The 8787-nt window shown below is 45.7% G+C and overlaps 1 pseudogene; it reads left to right on the top strand.

Moving 5' to 3' along the window:
* The first annotated feature begins 858 nt into the window (after window positions 1–858).
* The window catches only part of LOC137367147 (RNA-binding protein 25-like), a 119925-nt pseudogene continuing 111996 nt past the window's right edge, over window positions 859–8787 (top strand).

The following is an 8787-nucleotide window of genomic DNA, read 5'->3' as shown; positions in this document are numbered from 1 at the left end:
AATACTTACTTAAGATTGTACCATATGTTTTCTTCACAAGATACTGCTGTTCTGTAATATCCATTTAATCCTCCCTCTTTGGAAGGAAAATTCTCTTTTTGCTGGAAAATTGTAACTCTGCTCCTTACGAATTATATTTGTTCCACATATTAATGTGAATTTGCAGTTTGCTTCTTTTTTGCTCAAACTTCCCTCTCTCTTATGTGTTCAAGTTGCTAAGTAAACTGTATGCAACACTCTTTCTAGAATGTTTATAAATACAGAAGTACTACATTATTTGCAAACCTCAAAGTGGTGTTTTTGAAAGGTGGCATACATAGAAGCATAGACCTGATCGGCTCAATATAATTTTCATAAAGTGACAACTATTCACAATTGAACAAGCAGAGAACAAAAACATGCAGTTTAACAAATAGCAATAGGGAATGAAAACAGCCAATACTAAAAAGAAATTGTTCAAAATATTTTTTGAATTGCCTTAGGTGTCATCTTAATAGCTTGTACTAAAAATTAAATATTTTATATATTTGGTATATTACGTTATTTACACTATAAAACTTAACTATCAAATTGATTATGTGCTTTTGATAACCTTTCTGATCAGTTTTGCCTTGCAAAGTCTACCCTTCCTCAATGGCATGCAAATTGAGTTTAGCTCTTTGCCTGGAGTTTCCTTTGTTGAACCAGCCTTTCCTGGATTACCAGATTTTATTGGATTTCTATTGTCATAACTTTGGCAGAAGTTACCAGTAGACATAAAACAAATGCAACTTGGATAGGAGGTAATATAGCATGGCAGAGAAAACAAGGAATGAAAAGACAACAAAGGGTATGAATGAACAGAGAGACCCATGAGAAATGATTCATAATTACCTGAAAGTGCAGGTAAATCAAGCCATAAAAAAGGCTAATAGAAAGGAATTGGATAGCAGTTTGAGAGAGATGTATGCAAAAACAGTGACGTAATTTGTTTCAGAAAGAAAGAACAAACATGCAAAGTGATAAATACCTACTCTTTCCACCACTATGGCCATAATATGCACTATCTAGAGAATGCACTTCAGCAACTCGCCAATGATTCTTCGGCAATATCTTCAAAACTTACCATCTGTAGAACCAGAAGGCCAAGGACAGCAGGTGCAGAGGAATAACATCAGCTCCAAGTTCCACTCCCAGTCACACACCATCCCAATCTGAACATATATTGCCATTCCTTCATCATCACTGGGTCAAAATCCTGGAACTTCCTTCCCAACAGTACTTGTAGAAGTACCTTTGCCACACAGACTGTCGCAGTTCAAGAAGGTGGCTCACAACCAACTACGCAAGGGAACTAGGGATGGACTATAAAGGTTGCCCTTGCTAGTGATGCCAACATCCCCAATCGGATTTCTTTTAAAGAAAAGCCTCATGTCTTGGCACTGAATCATTATTTGCTGGTGGAACTCAACCTGATGATAGCACTTGATTGACTGCTTAGCGGGTAGGATTGTTGCTCTGTTTACATTATGGTATGGTAGCACATCATGCCCCAGTTCCAACAATCTGAAAATTATGACGAGATGGCATCAATGATTCCCCACATGGAAAGCTTTCAATCTCAGTTTTATTGTTCTAAGAGCTGCCAAGCAAAGACTCGGCACTTTCTCAGAGGGACAGAAAAATCAGTACCCCCATGACATTCTCTCACACCACTTAATAATTGATTATAGTATGTGTTAGGGACAGGTGAGAGATGTTAGGAATGACTCCCCCTTTTTCACCTCTCGACTAACCAAAGACAGGGGTTCTTTTTTTTAAAAAACGTGTTTTAACCCCGTGTGTTGTTAATTGTCAAGAACAGACAAATGACAGGTTTTCTTGTAAATTTTAAAAGAAAGATAAATGTTTATTTTTCAACACCTGAATATAGGCAACTACACCCAATATCACATTCACATAGATACACACACACTCAAGAAAAGATTGTGATTATAAAAGTAGCATGCATTTAGGTCTTATGATTTCAAGAGTTCTTTGTTACACTTGACATAAATTATACGGGCCTGTAATCCTTTTTTGTCCATTGAAGAAAAGCTCTGGAGGTTTAGATAGATAGATTCACTGTTGTTTTATGATCGCAGTAGCAGATCTCTCGTTACATTCCAGTCAAAATTCAATGGTGAAGCCCTGATACAATTTCTCAGATGGAGAGCTGTAAGTCAACTCCAGTCTCTGCCTACATGTGGCTTAAAACTGATGGTTACTTAGGCAGGGTCCTTTCCCTTCGTTGGCATTTTTTTTTTGCCTGCTCAGAAAATGCCTTATTAAAACCCTTTATCAGAAACCTAGTTTCTGTCATGTGACCAGAGCATCTCTTTCCATTGTCCTCATAAATAGTTTCTGATGGTTAGGCCATTGTCAGACAATGGAGTCAGGTATCACTCATCACATACCATGGTGATAAATAGAACTTTTCACACCATTCTCTGGATTTCAAGTTTGGGGTCGAGGAGTCTGCAGCAGCATTGTGAACCCAGTGTTTTTAAATTAGTTGAAGAAATGCAGCCATTACCACAGGAAGGATCATTTTGATTTTCATGACTTCTCAAAGATATGTCCAGAACGGTAGTTTGCATTTTAATGACTTCACCAAGCCTTGCCCAGACATGAAAATTAGCTTGGGGTTCCTGAAATTCCACGTGCATTGGCAGGAAAGCAAAGGTCACCAGGCCTCTCAACTCCATTTTGTTTTCAAAGTGATGATGACAACGCTACGTCATCAGGATGCGCCGCGGTGCGTACATGTGCACACGGTCTCAGGCCTTCTGCGCATATGCGATGCGGTCCGGATTGCCAGGACCAGTTTGCGCATGCGCCGAGGACGTCAACGCGTAACCATCTTCATCGGGGAACAACGCCAGGTTGGCCTCTGCGCATTGCTCAAACTGGTCCTGGCAATCCGGACCGCAGCGCATGCGCAGAGGGCCTGAGACCGTGTGCGCATGTGCGTCAATCTTCCGAAAGCTTCGGCGCGAGTTTTTGAAAATGGAAGGAGGAGAGGTTTCGTCGGGCATTTTATCTCAATTATTTAGTCATTTTGGACATTTGCTTCATTTTTATTAGACAGAGGAGATTGTTCCAAGGTAAATTGCTCTGAAAATATTTACATTGTCTGGGGCACCGCATGTGCTCCAGTCCCTGTTGTTAAGTTGGTCTGAAAACATTTCAAGGGAGGGAAGGTGGGGGGAAGGGAGGGGGGGAAGGGAGGGAGGAAGGTGGGGGAGGGAAGGTGGGGGGGGGAAGGGAGGGGGAAAGGAGGGAAGGGAGGGGGGAAGGGACGGGGAGGAAGGAAGGGAGGGAGGGACGGGGGAAGGGAGGGAGGGAAGGGGGGGAAAGGAGGGAGGGAGGGATGGGAGGGAAGGGAGGTTGGGGGGGAGGAGGGAAGGGAGGGGGGAAAGGAGGGAAGGGAGAGGGGGGAAGGAGGGAAAGGAAGGGAGGGAGGGACGGGGAGGAAGGGAGGTCGGGAGGGAGGGGGGAGGGGGGAGGGACGGGGGAAGGGAGGGAGGTCGGGAGGGAGGGGGGAAGGGAGGTCGGGGGGGAGGAGGGAAGGGAGGGGGGAAAGGAGGGAAGGGAGGGAGGGGGGAAGGGAGGGGGGAAGGGAGGTCGGGGGGGAGCAGCGGAGGGGAAGAGGAGTGCCTTTTTCTGTGCATGCGCCATAAACACAAGGACTGGCTGATGAGATGGAGCCAATTAATTTGCCCAACAATTGCCCAGAAGCACCTTCAGATGGAGGTGGCCATGCGCTGGACATCAGTCGCGTGCCACAATCCATGGATCCTGAGCGTTTCACCCCCTGGCCTAATGATCTGATGGACCATACATACGCCTGCCTGTTCAAAGCTCCACTTCCCCCACCTGCGGTACCCTCTCCTTGCTGTTCAGTTACACAGTCACCTGTTCCTGCACCCATCCAAGCAGTGCACATGGACACACAGTTACCTGTTCCTGCACCCATCCAAGCAGTGCACGTGGACACACAGCCACATGTTTCCCCATCCGCCCTTGAAACAACCATGCAGAGCCTTGTGAGACTCCGCAATTGCCAGCTGCTGCCTGTCAAGCAGAGAAGGCGTCCAAAGGGGTCAAGCACTTGGGGAACATTCAGCAAGAAGAGATTGAGCACTAAAAGAAACAAGCATGCCGTGTCCAGTGGTAGCACAAATGTGAATGCTCTTGCTGCGTACACAACTGGTGAGGTGGGAGTGCAGCCACACCATTCTCCATCCTCAGTGTTGCTTTAAGGCAAAGGTAGATAAGAGTGAAAGAAATGGAAGATGATGCTGATAGTAGTAGGCAGGATTAAATGGGAATGGATGGGAAGACGCACGAGTAGCATAACCACTAGCAGGGAACAGCTGGGCTAAATGGCCTGCTTTATGTTCATAGTCCAAAAGAAATGTGCTTCTTTTTCCAGCACCCTCACATCATTCATGTTTTCCCTGAGAGCAGCATTGAACCATCACGAGATGGGGGCAGTTTCATCATCCTGACTCCTACAGCTGAGGTGGGTACTAAGTGATTCATTGGCCTATACTGCAGAGCATAAAGCATGCGCAACAGTAATTTCATTGGAGGGAGGGAAGCTCTGACACTGATGTTCTTTCATTATTTCCTTTCATGTAAAATGTGCCCTTGAGAAAAACAATCCTTGACACTTAAGGACGGCATTCCAGCAAAGGAGGCAGTGCAGGATGAGGACGCAAGGATGTGATGATTCCTGCATCTGAGGTGGGTAATAAGTGCTTCATTGGCGACGTTATCAATTGGTGCCCTCACTGCAGAACTTAAAAAGGTGTGCGCAACAGTAATTTCAGTGGATGGAGGGAGGCAAGCTCTGACTCTGATTTGCTTTTCTTCTTTTCATGTAAAACATGCCGTCGAGAAAACAATCCTGGAGACTTACGGTCAGCATTCAAGCAACGAAGGCAACTGGATCATGCTGCGGAACTCATCACGATGTGGAAAGGAACATTGCATTTATGGATGAATTGGGAATGCACATTGGGATGCGCTTGGGGAACATTCACCAAGAATAGACTGAGCTCAGACTCTTGTGACTTTGCCTTCTTCACTTGGACAATACAGTAGTGGAATAGAGAGCCACGCGTTCATTCACCACAAGGCTCTCCAGGAACAATCTCTTTAGCTGTGCATAGCAGAGACTCGCCCTGTCTGTCTCACGGGAATGCTGGACACAACACTCATGTATCCATGCACAGCAGTTCCTCGGATACTTAATGAACTTAATAAAACTTTTCAATAATTAAACCCAGAATTGTTGAGGTTTTGTTTTGCATGCCATTTCCCCGACTTTGCAACTGCACTTCAGATATTCAACTATCGTGGAGGGGTGGAGGTAGGGGGGTAGAGGGAGGGGTGGGTGGAGGTAGGGGGGTAGAGGGAGGGGTGGGTGGAGAGGGGGAGGGTGGGGAGAGCAGGGAGGGGAGGGGGTGGGGAGGGGGAGCATGCAAAATGCAGGGACCAGACAGTTGCAATGCCTGAAGTACTGTGGAGAAGGGGAGAAAGCAACTGGATTGGGCATCCGCAGCTGGAAGGGAACGGCTGAATGGAGAGGGCCAGAAGCGTGTGTGCCGCGGGGAGCGAGCGTGGGAAGACCTTGATGTCACCGGGTCCAGGGAACTGACCGGTGTCTTTTGCTGTTGTGTTTATAGCGCATGCACAGAAAAAGGCACTCCTCTTCCATTCCGCTGCTCCCCCCCCCCCCACTCTCTCCCCTTCCTCCCTCTCCCCCCCCACTTCCCCCAGCTCTCCCCCTCCCCCCTTCTTTACCCCCTCCCTCCTTCCCCCTCCCCCTTTCTCTCCCCCTCCTCCCCCCTCCCCCCTTTCTCTCCCCCTCCCCCTCCCTCTCTCCCCTCCCCCTTTCTCCCCGGTCCCCCTCCCTCTTTCTCCCCCTCCCCCTCTTTCTCCCCCCCTCTCTTTCTCCCCTCCCCTCTCCCCCTCCCCCTCTTTCTCCCCCCTCTCTTTCTCCCTCCCTCTCCCCCTCCCCCTCTTTCTCCCCCCCTCTTTCTCTTCCCCCCCCCGGCACCGCTACCGCTGGTCTCCCCGCGCTGCTCTCCCCGGCCCGCTCCACTCTCTCACTCCGGCCATTGTATTCTGCCACGTGTTTGTCAGGTTTCATCTCTGTGATTCTTTGAGCAGCGCCATCTTTAGTCCTGGCAGCTGCTACAGTCGCAAGCTGTGACGTTTTCGTGGCATATGCTGTATTTGCGCATGTGCCAAAACAGCGCCACCTACCGATCGCGTTGTCAACAATTGCGGTCTTTTGTTTTACAAGAAAGTGTCTGTTTTGGGCTTACTGCATAAGTTCTTTTTTTTTATTCATTCATGGGATTGTGGGCATCATTGGCTCGACCACCATTTATTGCCCATCCCTAATTGCCCTTGAGAAGATGCTGGTGAGCTGCCTTCTTGAACCGCTGTAGTCCATGTGAGTTAGGTACACCCACAGTGCTGTTAGGAAGGATGTTCCAGGATTTTGACCCAGTGACAGTGAAGGAATGGCGATATTGTTCCATGTTAGGATGGTGTGTGACTTAGAGGGAAAACTTGCAGGTGGTGGTGTTCCCATGAATTTGCTGCCCTTGTCCTTCTAATTGGTAGAGGTCGCAGGTTTGGAAGGTGCTGTCTAAGGAGCCTTGGTGCATTGCTGCAGTGCATCTTGTAGATGGTACACACTGCTGCCACTGTGCGTCGGTGGTGGAGGGAGTGAATGTTTGTAGATGGGGGTGCCAATCAAGCAGGCTGCTTTGTCCTGGATGGTGTCAAGCTTCGAGTGTTGTTGGAGCTGCACCCATCCAGGCAAGTGGAGAGTATTCCATCACACTCCTGACTTGTGCCTTTGGGTTAGGGTTATAGCTCATAGAGTTATTATGGCTCATAAGTTTGTTTTGCGTGAGTATGAGAAACAATAAGGCATATGATACACAAATAAGTCAGTCAATGAAACAAATAAGAATAATTTACCAAAAAAAATTATCAGACATTAATATGGCTGGGTTTGTGAAAAGAAAAATAACAAAGAACTGGATGGGTTATATTGATTAATAGTTTAATAATTCAATTAAAATTACATCTAAAAAGGAGTGAGGTTCATCTTTCAAAAGCTAATATCGTGGAAGGATACAAAAAAAAATCTTTTTCAAAAACCCTTCAGCAGAGAAAGGCTTTATGGTAGCTTCTGTTGCATAAAATGACAGAGAGAAGAAGAGTCTGAAGGCTGAAATATAATCTTGCAGTTTGGAAGACTTGTCAAAATTATTCAGGTTTCAATCTCATTGTCGTATTACATTATTAATGTTAAAGACATATAACTCTTTCCAGATGGCAGATATTTGATAGATTTTCAGCAGCTGTTCGAATGCAGTTATGATTTCATGATTACAGTAGTGGCAAAGCTAAGATGGTTGATATTGCACAATATTGATATCATAATCAAGGATGAAAGAGACATTAAAAAGATAAAAAGCCAAAAAGATAAATTTCTAGTCTTGACTGAGGAACATGAAATAGGAATATCAAAGAATGGAAGGAAGGAAATCGGACAGGAAAAACAGGCAAGCAGACAGGTTGAATGATCATACAACTATGTCTTTTTCACCTTGGGACATTTTACAATGTTAAAGGAGCTATGTAAATGCAATTGTCATGCAGGTCAATGAAGGAATGGCACTGCCAGTGCCAATGGGTTGATCTGTAGAATTCAAAAATGATAGTATGCATTTGACTGGAGTCTGGGAAGAAGATGGATCTCTGTCTCCGTCTCCCTCTCCCAACAAGTCTTCCACCTTAAATCTTTCCCATTCTCTTAAGAGTATCTTGACTCTCTCTCCTCCTCCCTATCTGAACAGGGTCCTCTCTGACCCTCACCCAATGCAATCCCAAACTTATGAATCTCTACCACACAGAAGGACAAGGGCAGCAGTAGCAAGGGAACAACATTAGCTTCTAGTTCCTCTCAAAGTCATTCACCACCCCAACGTGGACCATAGGTCACCATTCCTGCATTGTTGTTGGCCAAAATTCTGGAATTTCCTACCTAACAGAACCATGGGAATGCCTTCACCATACAAAATGCAGCGGTTCAAGAAGGTAACTCACCACCTTCTAAAGGGCAACTAGTAATGGGCACTAAATGCAATCTTTCCCTCTGCTGGACTTTCTTTTTTCCCTCCCTCAATGTTTTTTCTCACCCCTTCAATAGATTCTCTTGCCCTCAACTCAACAGGTTACTGAACTGGACTAATGATCCAGAAACCTGGAGTAAAAATTCAGAGAATGCAAATTCAAATTCCACCATGGCAGTTTGAGAATTTGATTACAGATTTTTTTTTTTACAAACCTGGAACTAAAAAGCTGGTATCAGTAAAAGTGACCATGATGCTGTTGGATTATCATAAAAACCCAATCAGGGTCTTCTTCATACCCGAGCAACAATGTATCTCTCTCAGCTCCTTAGGATCATTCCTTTACCTCTCATCCCTTAACAGGCCCTCTCTTTAGTCATCAGGTGCCCTTTAATTCTTCAACAACCATGCACAATAGGATCTGTTCCAGCATCCCCTCAACTAGATCTTTTTCTTCTGCCTCCCCTGCAATATAATCCCCACTCTCAGAACTTACCCCAGAACAGAATCTTTTCTCACTTCCCCTACCTGAACTGGGCCACTCTTCATCTATTTTGATCCAAAAAGGTTTCTCCCATTCTTTTCATCCCACTTGTCACGA

Source organism: Heterodontus francisci, chromosome 3, assembly GCF_036365525.1.
Source record: "Heterodontus francisci isolate sHetFra1 chromosome 3, sHetFra1.hap1, whole genome shotgun sequence".
Taxonomy (NCBI): domain Eukaryota; kingdom Metazoa; phylum Chordata; class Chondrichthyes; order Heterodontiformes; family Heterodontidae; genus Heterodontus; species Heterodontus francisci.
The sequence above is the reverse complement of the archived record's forward strand: the minus strand, read 5'-3'. Positions and strand labels throughout refer to the sequence as shown.